Source organism: Penaeus japonicus, unplaced genomic scaffold (assembly GCF_977035675.1).
Source record: "Penaeus japonicus unplaced genomic scaffold, GWHDUDI00000001_assembly GWHDUDI00000011, whole genome shotgun sequence".
NCBI lineage: Eukaryota > Metazoa > Arthropoda > Malacostraca > Decapoda > Penaeidae > Penaeus > Penaeus japonicus.
Genome location: NW_028234413.1, coordinates 41,020,380 through 41,037,879, shown reverse-complemented (window position 1 = coordinate 41,037,879; position 17,500 = coordinate 41,020,380). Strand labels below are relative to the sequence as shown.

General features: G+C 37.5%; 2 long non-coding RNA genes across 2 annotated transcripts; both read left to right on the top strand.

Moving 5' to 3' along the window:
- Positions 1-350: 350 nt before the first annotated feature.
- Positions 351-1,965, top strand: LOC147471045 (uncharacterized). The gene is made up of 5 exons (XR_015191363.1): positions 351-435; positions 641-680; positions 912-1,077; positions 1,241-1,292; positions 1,560-1,965. It is a non-coding gene; the product is annotated as an uncharacterized LOC147471045 (long non-coding RNA).
- Positions 1,966-14,236: 12,271 nt separating this feature from the next.
- On the top strand, positions 14,237-16,819 carry LOC122261006 (uncharacterized). The gene is made up of 5 exons (XR_006223874.2): positions 14,237-14,319; positions 14,602-14,651; positions 15,050-15,215; positions 15,681-15,941; positions 16,334-16,819. It is a non-coding gene; the product is annotated as an uncharacterized LOC122261006 (long non-coding RNA).
- The last annotated feature ends 681 nt before the right edge of the window (positions 16,820-17,500 follow it).

Here is a 17,500-nt window from a genome sequence, read left to right as displayed (position 1 = left end):
CGTGAAAACAAATACCTCCTCCACGTGAAAAAAATATATATCCACGTGAAAATATATACCTCCTCCACGTGAAAACATATACCTCCTCCACGTGAAAGTATGTACCTCCTCCACGTGGAAATATATACCTCATCCACGTGAAAATATATAATTCCTCTACGTGAAAATATATATCTCCTCCACGTGATAATATATACCTCCTCCACGTGAAAACATATACCTCCTCCACGTGAAAACATATACCTCCTCCACGTGAATTTGGTGATGATGTTGACAAGAGAATTAAACCGTGTTACAGTTTATATGGGTAAGAAATTAGCATTTGGCAACTCCGAGAATGGCACTATATAAGCGAGGCTCCCCGTGCAACATGCAAGCAGTCTTTAACCCTCAGACCAGGAAATACGTGGCACTCAGGCCATTCCGGCACTGCATGTAAGTAAAGAAACTGGGCCAGGAAGCCGGCTATTTTGGCACCCTCTTTAAGGCTTGGGAAAATATATATACAATAAAAAGTACTTTTTATAATTGGAATATGTATATATGTGTATATATATATATATATATATATATATATATATATATATATATATTCTCATAGAGAATTTTAGGTTAATCTCATTTTCTTTACTATCTACAGATCCAAAACCTTCGGTTAAACCACAACCATGAACACATTCGTAAGTACAGACTACTGACTTTGTTATAACATACGTTCTCACTTTTGAAATATCTAAATCAGAGCTCAATCTCTTATGAAATAGCTAGCTACATCATATGCCAAAAGTCTCCTCTCCTCTCTCGTGAAATAGCCTTTGTTTACCTTTGTTTACTTTGTTTAGAACCCTTTGTTTACCTTTGTTTAGAACCCTTTGTTTACTTTGTTTAGAACCCTTTGTTTACCTCCACAGGTCCTGCTCGTACTTCTACTCGTGGCCCTCGTTGGTGTCACCAGCGGGATGCCTCAGAGGATTGTGCGAACCAAAAAGAGGTTTCCTGGAGAACGTACTCTGGGAAAGACCAATTACGGAACACACAGCTTCGGGGAAAGAGGCTATAAAAGGAATTCGAATCCAAGTAGGTATCTTTTTTATTTATTAATGTTACTGTTATTTTTTTCGATTTGTTGGGGTCTTAGGATTTGTGATATGTTGTTAAATACTAGAGGTTATGTTTATTGTGATTATGTGTTGTATGGATTGTGTTTCTAATGTTCTATATATATATTTTTTGTCTACAGGAAAACGGGGATGAGGGGAGATGGAGCCTCCAGTGTTGCAAGTATTCTTCTGGTATGTAAGCTTGAGGTGGAATTTTCTAATTGTAAATTGGTGAAAATAGTATTTGCAAGTTGATGATATTTGGTTCAAGGATATATGAAGTAGCGCTTTCTATCCACACACAGACACACACACACAGGAGTCAAACAAATAACCTTTTTCTTGCCATCCACAAAGCAATTTTTTTCCAATACTACAAAGACACAAACATTAACAACACAAATCTATTTCCAAAAGCAACATCATCATTAATCTTTTTATAAATTCTTAATCTCACAGGCAAAGCGAAAGTGAACGAGTGAAGTCTCTCCGTCTCGTCGCCCAGTATCGAAGGACCAAGATCCTTCCAGAACTTTCTGTTCCAAAACAACTCACCTGCTCTAGTAGTGATGAGTCAGATATCATGTGATGAGTCAGATAGAGTGTAGAATTCCAACACCAATTCCATAATGGTTAACTGTCTTAATTCGTTAAGTCACATCTGAGTTAGTTCATGTTAGAGTGTGTGGATGTAGTTATTCTGATTTTTTTTGTGATATAGTTTGTATTGTCTTTTGTGATAGTCTGTTTGTGATATAGTTTGTATTACGTACATTTCTGTGATAGTCTCTTTGTGATAGAGTTTGTATTACATGTAATAGTATTTTTTTATATATATCTTTTATACCAAATATTACGTTATGATTGTTAACTATACAAACAGCAACATATGTCTGTATTTTTTTTCTATAATTTCTCTGTATTCACTTGATTAAATAAATATCCTGTAATATGTCCTCTTTTCTTAGAAAAAAAAAGTTTATCACTGAATAAGGATGGCTAAAGAAGTCATTAATGCAAAATATCCACTATATGAAGAACGCAAACCATATCATGAAGATATGAAATTAGCAATGTTAAGGTGAAGATGATGAAGCATAATAGAATAAGGAAAAGAAGGCAATTATGAAGAGGAATACAGGTAGTCGTCGACTTACGACCAATGCGACTTACGACCAATGCGACTTACGACCAATGCGACTTACGACTGATCGACTTTACGACCGTCTGTCCGGCAGGCACCACTCGATCTGTATTGCAGTATGCAGTGTTTGACTTAAACCTTAAAGGTTTAACAATTTAAAGAAAGATAAGAACAATGTCTAAAGAAAGAAAGTAAAATAATGAACTGAGAAAATGTTAATATGACGTGACTTCATGGTGATTACAATATCATTAAACAGCATGATATACTGACTATATATCTATTATATAGTATATATAATTACTATATATACACACACTTACTATATTACAATATACTTACTATATATTTATTTATCATATATATATATTAATATCTATTTAGCGTGAGCCGACTTACGATCAGATCGGTTTACGACCAGTCAGTCGTAACCAAACGCAGTCGTAAGTCGACGACTCCCTGTATAGAGAAAAAAAACAAGAAAATTAAGGAAGCTATTACACTCTTGATAATTTTTTTAAGGAATATTAGAGATATTATGAGAATGGAAGAAAATGATAGAAAGAAGAAGAAAACAATTTATATATTCAAGAAGAAAAAGAATGAAAAAAATATATATATAATGGAAATCGAGAAAAAAGGAAAAATGAAAAATAAAAATAATGAAAAAAAAAAAGAAAACAAGCAAACAAACAAGAAATCTAATACATCTATAAGGAAGATAAACAAAAATACAAAGAGACCATATTGGGGAGGAGGAAAAATAAACGTATTTAGTGAATAGCATTACTAGCCTTAACAGCTGTTTACACCAAAGTGTCATAAATCACCAACTCATTATAGCTAATACATCATTCTATTTTTTGTTTTGCAAATATGCATCTAGGCACTTTAATAAGTATACTGAATAATAAATATTTCACTTCCTGCACGTGAAAATATATACCTCCTTCACGTGAAAATATATACCTCATCCACGTGAAAATGTAAGCCTCCTCCACGTGAAAACATATACCTCCTCCACGTGAAAACATACACCTCCTCCACGTGAAAACAAATACCTCCTCCACGTGAAAACAAATACCTCCTCCACGTGAAAACATAAGCCTCACACTGTTTGAGTTTTCCAAGCACATAGCACTTCGGGGGGTTACCCTTCACCATTGGTTACAGAATCACGTATTCCCTCGAATGATGAATGAGGCTGTTGACAAGGTGCAGATGTACTGATAGCAAGCGAAGTGGTCACCTAAGCATTCCGAAGTAAGTGGCAACAGGATGGTCTTTCCCTCTTCTCATTCCAAGCGAATTCCACAACTTATATATATATATATATATATATATATATATATATATATATATATATATATATGTATATATGTATATATTTATTAATGTATATACATATATATGCTATATATTTTTATATATATATATATATATATATATATATACCTATATATATATATTATGATATATATATATGATATGTATATATTATAATATATATATATATTAATATATATATATATATATATATATATATATATATATATATACACACACACTATACATATGTATGTATAATATCTATCTATATATATTACTATCTATCTAACAATCTATCTATGTAAAATATATATATATATCTATACATATTATATATATTATATTAGTTATATATAATATATATACATATATTGTATATATATATATATATATATATAATATATATATAATTATATATTATATATATATATATAGTTTATATATATATATATATATATATAAACACACATTATATATGTATGTATATATATAGTATATATATATATATATGATATAATAATATATAAATATAGTATATATAATATATATATATATATAGTATATATATTATATAAGATATTATATATATATATATATCATATAGTATATATATATATATGGAATTATGAATATATATATATACATATATGCATACATAATTAAGGAAAGAAAAGTATTTAAATATATGTATATATAATACATATATATATATGAATATATATATATATATTATATATATACTCACTAACTCTATCAATCACAAACTATATAATGTATGTATCTTCTGATCACCCACCGTTCTACCAATCACAAACACTCACTAAATCACCAAGACTATACACACTCCCTAATGTAGCTGAATACTCACACACTCACCAACTCTCACACGCACACACACACTCACTCACAATCTCTCACAACGAAACACACACACAGTCCAACTCCACTCAAACACACCCACACAGCCACTCACCCACTCGGCCACCCCCGTATCAACCACTCATACGACTCTCTCCCGAGACAGCACACACACTCACCACACACTAACACACAGCATCGAAAAACACAGAAATACACACAGACACCCCACCACCCACACACACTCACACACCCACACACAACACACCACTAGACTCTGTCACACACACGACTCACCCACACACACTCTCACACTCACGACCACTCACACACACACACACACTCTCACACACACACACACACAAACACACACAAGATATGAGAGAGATATGATATTAGAGATAGAGTGAGAGAGAGTGTGAGTGATAGAGAGAGAGATAGTAACAAACCAACCCGCAACACACCACCACTCCACCTACCAACAGTCACTCCTCCATGACCCCTTTAAAATACTCACATGAGTCCTCAATGACACACCTAAAAACACACACACACAGCCGAAACAATCAGACACTCACGCGATGATCACACTAACTCACACACCCACCAGTGCACTAACACTCACACACACACACACTCACTCTAAACCACACACACCTCTCCTCACACACACACACACGCACTCACACTCCAACCCAACCGACTATACCACACCAATCAGCACACAAACTCACACTCCCAATCACTTCACCCCAAACACACACAAACACATGTCACTAAATCGCACTACATCAGAAGCACCCCCCCACACCCACACACACACACCCACCCACCCCACCCCCCCACACACACACACACACACACACCCCCACCCTACACACACCACACACCCCTCACAACCACCCACACACACCCACCCCATCCCACCCCCACACCCCAAAAAACACAACTATATCTCAATAACATATAAATCACAAAAACTATCTATCTTTAATGTATCTGAAATGACTCCGTGCTACAACTCCAAACCACAAAGGAATAAACCTATACTATAAATCTATATCAAGAAATCTCTAATCTCTAAAATAAACTCATCAATATCACTAGAAATACATGAGCAAAAATATATCTAGAATATATATTACCCACACACACACACACCCAGTCCCACCCCCCACACCACCCACACATAATAATAAAAAACTAATCAAAATCTCACATAAAATATAAAAAAAAAAAACACACAGTAACTCTTATCAAACAATCACTCACTCACATTCTCAGACTCGTCCCACACTAAATATCTAAAACTCAAAAAATCATCTCACAACACATATCAAAACTCTCACACTCTCACAACTGACACCCAAAAACAGACACAACAGTCTCACACTCAGACACTCTCACGTCTACTCAAACACACACTCACTCACACTCAACTCTCTCTCCCACACACACCCAGCAGACAGAGACACTCAACACACACACACACACACACACACACCCACACACATCACTCACACACACAAACACTCACACACCACACACACACCAACCCACACCACACATTACACTCCCACACACACATCCAAACACAACCGTCACTCAAAAAAAAAAAAAAAATAACACATAACAACACACACACCCCCCCCCACCCACAGTACAGTCAGACACACACACACACACACACTCACACTAAAACACACACACACACACACCACACACAACCCACTCACACACCCACACACGACACACGACACACACACACACACACACACACACTCACACACGACACACACACACACAGTAGACATATAGAGAGAGAAGTATATATATATTATTATGAGAATATATAGGAGAAGAGTTATTTGAGATAGAGATATAGAGCGAATAGGATAGTATATGAGAACACTCTCACACTCACACACACCAAACAACACAACACACACACACACAAACACTCTCACAACATTACCACACACCACACACACACACTACACACTCTCACCCACACACACCACACAACAAACACACACATCACCCACACACACACAAACCAACACACACACACTCACACATAATATAGATATATATATATAAAATTATATATTGCTAGATTGTGAGTGTGAGATAGAGGTTAGAGTATGTGAGAGTGAGCAACCCTCCACCCCACAAACCCCCACACCACCAGCCCAACTTACACGACTCTCCCCCACGCACAAAACTCACACATCACAACACAAACTCACACACACACTCACAAAGAACGCTCACACTCACACTACACACACACACGACAGACACACACACTCACACACACACGTAAGACACTCCACCCTCCCCCCCCCCCACCCACCCCCCACACCACCCCCCACACTCACGACAAACAAAATCAATCACTCGGACCCAACACAAACACAAGACCACCCATACTCACACACTTCAAACACTCACACACACAAACACACACACACACACTCACACACAAACACACACAGACAGACACCCCCCCCCCCCCCCACCCCCCCCACCCCCCACCCCCCCCACCCCCCCCCCCCCCCCCCCCCCCCCCCCACTCACACTCAAAAAAACCACTCACACACCACTCACTCACACACACCTCTCACTCACACCACACACACACACACACAACTCACAAACACACACACACACTCACACACTCACACACACCACCCACCAAACACACACAAACATACACACTCACCTATCTCACACAAACGACAACACACAAACGTCTCACACACACACACACGACACACATACAGTACACACAGACACCCACACGCACCCTCCCACACGTCACACTCACACACAGCACACGCCCACACTCACACACCCACATACTCATTACACACACACACCCACTCACACACACACACACACACACTCACGTCACACACCACTCACACAAACAATATATTTAGAGATAGATATATAGATATGATAGATGTATGATTAGAGATAAAGATATGAGAGATTGTTATCCTCCCCACCCCTCCACACACCCCCTCACCCCCCCCCACAGACACACAAACCAGACCCATACCACACTCAAAGAGCACAACTCCATAAACACACACACACTCACACACACACACCAGCACTCACACGACACACACACACAAACACCCACCCATATACACACACCCTCCCACTCACACAACACACTCACACACAAACGACACACCACTCACACACACGACACCCAACCACACAGCACACACCACAAACACACACGACACCCTCCACACAACACCCACCACACACACTCATACACACACACCCACACTCAAACACACGTTCACACACACTCGCAACACTTCACCCCCACCCCCCCCCCCCCCCCCCACTCCCCCTCCCCCCCCCCCCCCCCCCCCCCACCCCCGGCCCCTCCACGCCCCACCCCGCCCCCCCCCCCACACACCCACACACACACCCAAATCATCAAAGACTCTACACACACACACACACACTCACAAACACACTCACACACAAAAACACACAATAAGACTGTCAGACAAGACAGACACCCGAGTCCCCCCACCCACCACCATAACAATCACTCACACTCACACACTCACACACACAATCACACACCCAAACACACACACCCACACACACTCAACTCACTCACACTCACATCACTCAACACACTAACTCTCTTCTCACTCACACACTCAAACTTCTCCCCCCCCCCACCCCCCCCCCCCCCCCACACCCACAATACAACCAATCACCCCCCCCCACCCCTCACACTCTACAACACATCTAACTCACACAAACTCTCTCTATAAAACAGACGTCTGTCACACCCTCACACACTCACTCAACACACACACACTCAACACACACTCACACCACAACTCTGACAAACCCTCACGCAACCTCACACTCTCACACACCACACACACACACACACACTCACTCAAAACTCACACACACAAAACAATACACCCACACACATACACTCACTGACACACTCCCAGACTCACACACGACACACACACACACACACACTCAACACACAGCACATACACACTACACCCCACATACTATACACACCACACACACACTCACTCAAACACACACCCACACAACGACGCACTCCCACACACACACTCACAACACACACTCACACACAATCACACACCCACCTCACACACACACTCACATAAAAAAAAAAAAAAAAACACACACACCCCCCCCCACCACATGACAGATCCAGACACACTCACTCAAAATCGACTCAAACTCTATACACGTAAACACACACTACCCTCCTCTCACACCCACACAACTCTCTCAAACACACTCCACTCAAACACGACACAACCACACACACTCACACACACAGAGATAGAGAGAGATAGATGAGAGAGAATATATATATGATGGAGAGATAGAGAGTAGAATAGTTATAGTATATAATAGCTTAGAGATAAGAATTTATGATAGACATCACAAACACACATACACACACACACCCTCACACACACAGCACAACTGACACACACCACAAACCCACACACACACACACACAACACACTCACACACACACACACACACACAAACCACTATCACACAACACACATTATATATAGAGTGAGTATGATAGATAAAGATATAGATCGATGAGTAATAGAGTATATAGATAGAGATATAGTAGAGAGAGAGCCTCCCACCCCCCACACACCCCCCACCCCAGCCCTCAGTCTATCTCACCCCACCCGACCCCCCACCACCCTCACCCCACCCCCACCCCACACACACACACTCACACTCACACAACACAACACTAAAACACCCACCACACACACAGAATAACCCCCCTCCCCCCCCCAGCCCCCCCCCCCCCCACCCCCCCACACCACACCCACAACCCACGAAATCTAACTACACAATCTCAAAACTCATATATCTCACACACAAACACTCTCAATCTCCACTAATATACATAACAACTACAAACACACAACTATCACGACTAACCCTCCAACTACAATAACCTACACTCTCACTCACTATCTCTAACAACACAAACACAATCTAAATTAACATCAATATCCCCAGCACACACACCCACACGCACAACACCCACCACCCCATCCCCCACCGCCCCACCCATCTCCAATATATATATATATATCTATATATATAGTAACTCTATCTATACTATAATTTAAAAATACTATATCAAAAACTAACTCTCTATCAATAAATAGAATACTATCAACAATCTATATCTATCACAACATGTGTTGTGTGTGAGAGTGTTGTGTGATTAGAGTAGATGGTGTGCCGTGTTGTGTGTGAGAGTGTTGTGAGAGTGTGATGTAGTGTGTTGAGAGTGTGTGTGCGTGTGTGTGTGTGGTGTGATTAAATAACTATACTATAACTAAAAATATCTAAAAATATCTATAAATTATATTTAATTTACCACCACATTTTTTAAAAAATATGTTAATAAATCTAAAACATCATAAATCACAGTATATCTTAATAAAAACACACTCACCTAACACTCTGACACACCTCGCTGAGTGAGATAGAGAGATAGAATGCACATACTCACACTCCCTCACACTCACTCACACACACACACCCACACTAACAACCCACACAAACTCTACAACGAACCCCTCAATCCCTCACACTCACTCACACAACTCACCCCCTACCTACACTTCTCACAAACTCCCACACACCACCAACACACACACACACACACACACATCACATCACAAACACACACACACATAATTACCCACACACACACTCAAACACAAACACTATCTCGACACACACACAACACACTCTCACCTATTATTATATGTTACCCCACATACACACACACACACACAAACCCTCACACACAAACACACACACCCGCACACACAAACACAAAACACTCACCACACATACACACACACCCACCACACACACACAAACACACAGCACCACACACACACACACACTCACACACAAACTATACCATAACACAATCACACTCACAAAAACAAACACACACAAATAACTCACACACGACTCACTCAGCACAGCACACACACTTCCTCTCCCACTCGCCACTAAGCCACCCGTACAAGCCCCCCAAACTCACCACAACTGACACACACTCCTAACACATCCAATATTATCTCATCACTATACAATATACACATCACCTTCACTCTACACAACCACCATCTATACTGGCTTCATTTACTTTCGTTAAGAACGCGAATAAAATATCCATAACGAGAAAAAAAAAAAAAAATCCAGAGGCAACCTTTGCTTACGGCAGCGGGTGCCACAACACAAAGCAGCCATCCTGGCACAAGAGTACTTAGCAGCCGCTGCACATGGTCTGGTTAACCTTCCTCTTCTCATTCTGCTTGCACATCCTGCAACACCAGTACTTTAAAGCCGGAGGTCGGCGCCTTCCTGCGTGTCATCGCTCTCTGAAATTAGTTCTCAGTAGAGAGACCGCGGATGGCCGCCATTCAAGGCTTGCTTTCCTGCTGGCGCCATCTATGTTTGGGCATTCGAACTAAACCTTTTTTTTTTTTACGTTGGTTATGGTTATTATAATGACAATATTTTTCATATGTTACTTAATTTAGTTATTACTCTAGGTATGTTTTGTGAAAATCATTAATAAAAACACTTTGACTAAAATTTACTAGCACGTATCCAACGTATTAATGTACAAAATGAAGAAAATCTGTGAAATTAAATTATTTCTATTTTATGAGATAGAACCCGCCAGAAATCAAGGGAGAATTATTGGGAAAACGTTCATACCTAAATCAAGAAAAAGCAACATGTATCTTATCATATAATCCAGCATTTCAGGGCATTTTCAGTTGACTAGATTATGTTAAGGGAATTATTTAGCGTTTAGGGGGGGGGGGGGTAATCCTAGGTATTAATGGTTATATAGCTTTAAAATTGACCCCATGAATATTAGATTCCGCTCAAATTAATAAGAACCGTTAGCGACCACTTGTCTAACACTTTATAACTTATGTAGGAGCAAGAATAATTGCATTAAAATGGTCATACACCTTTTAAAACAATTTTTTTTTTTCCATATATTGACAGTACGCAAATTTTGTATATTGTGCATATTAATGTTCCGCAAATTTTGTATATTGTGCGTATTAATGTTCCGCAAATTTTGTATATTGTGCGTATTAATGTTCCGCAAATTTTGTATATTGTGCGTATTAATGTTCCGCAAATTTTGTATATTGTGCGTATTAATGTTACACAAATTTTGTATATTGTGCGTATTAATGTTCCACAAATTTTGTATCAATGTTACACAAATTTTGTATATTGTGCGTATTAATGTTCCGCAAATTTTGTTATTATTGTGCGTATTAATTGTTCCGCAAATTTTGTATATTGTGCGTATTTTGTTCCACAATTTTGTATCAATGTTACACCAAAATTTTGTATATTGTGCGTATTAATGTTCCGCAAATTTTGTATATTGTGCGTATTAATGTTCCACAAATTTTGTATCAATGTTACACAAATTTTGTATATTGTGCGTATTAATGTTCCGCAAATTTTGTATATTGTGCGTATTAATGTTCCACAAATTTTGTATCAATGTTACACAAATTTTGTATATTGTGCGTATTAATGTTCCGCAAATTTTGTATATTGTGCGTATTAATGTTCCACAAATTTGGATGATATCCAGACGAGTAGAAGTGCCTCAATATATATATATATATATATATCTTTATTGTTTACTTTGTAACTATATATCTAATTATCTAATTGAAACCCAGATTGTACTATTGGAAAGTGAACAAAACTGTGCAAATGTTAACGATTTCTCCGTTTATACCACTGCCCTTTCACGCAGATTCAAAAGCTGGATTAATTATGGTGCGATTAACCTAAAACATGAAGTAAACTGTTTTATAACTGGCCATAGATTTAAAAAATCATTGTGTTTTCTTGAAATTATTAATACAAGGAAGAATGGCATCTTAGAGTACTTTTTTTTATACTGTGCATTAATTAAAGACGTTAAAATGTGAAAATAACATGACATGATCAGAAAAATGTGACATGATTTAGTCCGGCTTTACGCTTGTGTATTTATTCAAGTGATAGTTAGTATAATAATAAATAAATAAGTAAGAATAAATATAATCCAATAACATTGATAGGGCAAATATGATATGCAATATATATGTAATACTTGATATAAAAACTATCTTATAAGTAACATGCAAAATACTTTGAAATACCGGGAAGGAATGTTTTCACAAGAACACTATCAGCTGATTAGCGTTGATATCATCACACTTCATGAGTATTCACCATTTTCGCAACCAATTCCCTTTTACACTTGATGGCATTCAGGTGATAACAGCAATCTCACCAATAGTAAAAGACCCAACGACCAAACAACATCAAAATAACGTAATTATCGACCCAAAACACGTTGTTGTTTCAATTCTCTTCCTTTTACTGCGATACGGTAAGGCTCCCTGTCGGTAATAAAATGGACAACCTTGTCACATGTTACTGAGGAACACGAGGGACATTCTGATGAGAAAATCGAGATGTTCATCACGAGTGCTTTTTTGGAAGAAGAAAAAAAGAAAAGAAAAAGGTTGAACGAAGAAGAAGAAGCAAGAAAAACAAAAAAAGTTGAACGAAGAAGAAGAAGCAAGAAAAACAAAAAAAGTTGAACGAAGAAGAAGAAGCAAGAAAAAACAAATGAACATCGGTCAGAAAATGCGTCGTAACACGAACCGTTTTCTTGAAATTTTTGCGCATCTCTTCCTTTCTGTTATACAACGTAGAATGTAGAATGCCATTCATATGCTTGTTCCGTTGTGTCTCAGTAATAATCGGATGCTATATATGCAGATCAGCTGGTGCACATGTTCCGAGACATGTTCGTAACCCTAAACCACATTCCTTTGAACTGATGGGATCCTTTTCTCACAATTACTCAAGATATCCGTTTAGGATACGCCAACAACAACAAAAATGTGATTTCTGTCCCCACTGTCCTTGCCAGTTAAGGAATTTTCCGTCCTTAAGTCTGATCATTGAGATTCTTCTAAAATGGTAGCTTGCTAGGAAGTTAGTTAGAGGGCTATGCTTGTGGAATGTAAATCAAAGGAGTGTATTTCATGCTTGTCTGCTTGCTTGCTTGCAGACAGGAAGGTATTACGTCTACCGTTTTCCCGGTTAAGAATCATATGAAGTAAAGCCCCCCCTCCCCCCCTAAAAAAAAGAAGAAAACATTTGTTATACCACGACATCAAAAACAAAACACTGATCCATATTAAACAGCCACTTTCTATTACAACGTGCTCCACGTGATAAAGCTTGCAATTTGCATATGCTTGTATAACCTACCAAATGAAAAATTACGATAAGATATTAATCTTTTTTGCTGCAAAGAGGAAAACTTGTTATATTCTGATTCTTGAAGATTATTGAGAAAAACAACACAATCAATAAAAAAAAATATTGATCTGGCAATGTCACCCATATTTGTAATCGTTTATGGTTGCCAAGTCATGTTTATGATAAGTATTTGCCCTAAATTATGCCGAATAAGTATTGAAAACATTTATATCCCAACTGAAACTCTTTAACGATATTTAGTAAACAATCCAATTCGAAACCAACTTAAAAAGAAATCGTAATACCATTCGTAATTCATGTAGTCGATAGGATAAATAACACGATTAATAACAATTTGGCATCTCAATGTGACCCCCTATATATACGAGTCTATCGCTAGAGGTTCAGCAGTTAAGAACACAATCCAGCTTAGAGAACATTACTAGTGATTTATAACACTCCACGAACATTGAACTGAACGTAGGTCACAGCTGAGTTTAACCTGTTTTTTTTATCATGGTTTTGGCTTCTTTATTTTTTATGTGTTATCATGATTGTTATATGTGATATATCTTGATTGTTTACTGGTAGCTTAACTCTGGTTATTGGAATATATATATGTGTGTGTGTGTTTTTGCTTTAACGTGTTTTTTTTTTTTTCTCTTTTTTTTTTGCTTTAACGTATGTGTCTGTATGTGTGTGTGTATATGTGGTATTTATCAGAAATACAAAATTTCATAGATTTTATTTTCATTCTTACAGACTTTGTCCCAGAAAGTGAACATCTTCCTCCAGTCACCATGAATAAAGTTGTAAGTATACTTTCTAGTATATCTCGATTTCAGTATGTTTTAAGTCACATGAATCAAGTGCTATATCTTAAGTTTTCCAACAAGAAATATTAGGTTAATATTTCCCTTAATCACGGTTGCGGTGAAAATATCATATCTATTCCTTTCGCATTTGATAAAAAAAGAACAAGAATGGAAGATAAGGTAACAGAGATACACGATAGATAAATCAGTAGATATAAATGATATATACAAAATCAAATTCAACTCCTTCCTCCCCTAAAAGAAGAAAAAAAAAAAAATCAATATAAAAAAATGTATGAAAACACACACATCCACCCACCCAAATACCCACAAACCCACCCACACCCACACAAACCCCCCAAAATAACCAAAACCTTTATTTCTTTTTCCAACAGCTACTGATCGTCTTGGTCCTGGCAGTGCTGATGGGTCTTGCCTGCGCTTACCCACAGGTGATAATTACACGTCAGAGGAAATTCCCCGGAGAACGGCGCCTGGGGAGTGTCAACTACGGCCAGTACCGCTTCGGAAAGAGAGGATACCAGAGGAAGTCCCATTCTAGTAAGTGTGTTTGGTTTCTTTTCGGTATTTAGTGAGTAATGTTCTTTTTTCTTTCTTTTTTTATCTTTGTCTCTGGTTCTGTCTTTCTCTTTCTCTTTCTATCTCTTTCTCTTGTTTTCGTTCTCTTTTTCTATCTCTTTCGACCTCTCAACCTCTCTTTTTTCTCTATTTTATCTTTCTTCTTTTCTCTCTCTCGCTCTTTCTCTTCTCTTTTCTCTCTCCTCTCTCTCTCTCTCTTCTCTCTCTCTTCTCTTCTCTTCTCTCTCTCTCTCTCTCGCCCTCATTTCTTTTACACATTACACGAATACTCTTATTGCAAATGAAATATAATACTACATGTGTATTTATGAACTACAGTATTCCAACCATTGATAAAATCATATACTTACAAATGTCCATATGATTACTTAACAGACACTCTCCCAAATTGTATATTAAATACCTTTTTTCTCATCTTTCTAACAGGAAAGAGGAACTGAAAAGGAAAGCACAACAAACAACGCTTTTCTGGGCCATGACACCTTGTCTTCCGAAGCCTCCAGGGCAATATAAAGGGGGGGAGGGGGGGAAGGGGGAGGCTTTGGTAAACAGGAAGTAAATAAGTACCGTAGGCTAAGTAGGCGCCTCAGCAATTGTTGAAAGACTGACCATATAAGTCGAAGAAACGCCTCTTGGGTACGAATTATCTACCTCTGCAGTCGCGAGCTGGACGGAAAGGACGGCTAGGTAAGGCATGCTGGTGTTATGCGTAATGGGTTTAGTGTGAATGCGGTGAGAGGGGTTTTTTTTCTCTCTCTCTTCTTCTCTTTCTTTTCGTGTTTCTTTGTTGTTTTCATTCTTTCTGTTTGTTTCTCTTTTTCTTTCTCTTTCTCTTTTTTTCTCTTTCTCTTTCTCTCTTTTTCTTCTCTCTTCTCTCTTTTCTCTTTCTCTCTCTCTCTCTCTCTCTCCCCCTCCTTCTCCCTCCCTCGAAATACGATATACTCTCTATCATGAAAGTTAATATATCAAAATGAATAATCTCGCTATTGAATTATTCTAACAAAATAGACTTTACTAACCACGACCATCCTAAATTCCAAGACCTTAAAACTTACACGAAAATTCTTCTTCTTCCACAGACGCCCCTACCTGCAGGATAGATATAGCGGAACCCGAATCGCTTCGCTAACACCGCTTTCTTACTATATTCCTAAAGGATTTATTATTCCATCATCCTAAAAAGGACTCGAAACTTCTTCAAGTCTATCTCAAGCCAAAAACATATCTGATTTAAACGTTTTTTTGTGTGGATGTCAGCTATGGGTTGAAAAGACATGTGTATAGTTGTTATGGTTATGTAGTTTTATGTAGTTTTATGTTGATGTGGTTTATGATGATTGTCTGAGGATGTGATGTTTTGTTTTTTGAATATTGTTGGATGTTCCTGTGTGAATGTCTTTTATTTATTTATAATGTATGGATATTAATCGCCCAGTATTATCCTATATTATTTTGTTTACTAAAGTTGTGTTATTGTTTTGTAAATTTGAATTTTACCGTTAATATAATATTGACTATTTTGTAAATAAGTCAACACTATAAGTGAAATAAATATTTTCTTAGAACATATATATATCTTTTTCCTGAAAGTGCAAGAAAATATCAATATGATACTGGATATATATATATATATATATATATATATATATATATATATATTATGCAACCTTAAATCAACGATTGATACTGCAGTCGGTGGCAATTTACAAAAAAGAAAAAAAATGTATTTCTAACAAAAAAAAAAAAAAAAAAAAAATACAGTTAGATTAAGGGGAAACTTCAGTATTCCTTTATCCATAACACGACATGACCTATTTGTTTTAGTTCTGTGGTTTCCCCAAACTTTCAGTTATCACTACTGAAATTATCAAATCATCATCATATGATTTTATTATAATTATCATCACCCAATACCATTACTATCATCATTATTACCATCACTATCATCATTGTTATCATTGTTCCTAAATATCTTAAGTTAGTTATATATATTGGCTTCTAATCATACTTAAAGAACAGACAAAAATGAAATAAAATCCATAACTATAAAGAGTTCACTAAACTAATTAATATGATCTGATCAGCATCTCTGGGTGACCTTAAGTGACCTCTGACCTGTTTTTACTTTTTTGTTAATGGATGAAAAGTACATTTACAAATGTCTCGTCAATGACATCTTGTCTAGACAGTCATAAAAGCGCCTAGATATTAATTCCATGCAAGTTTGATAAATGGCCTTTGAACTC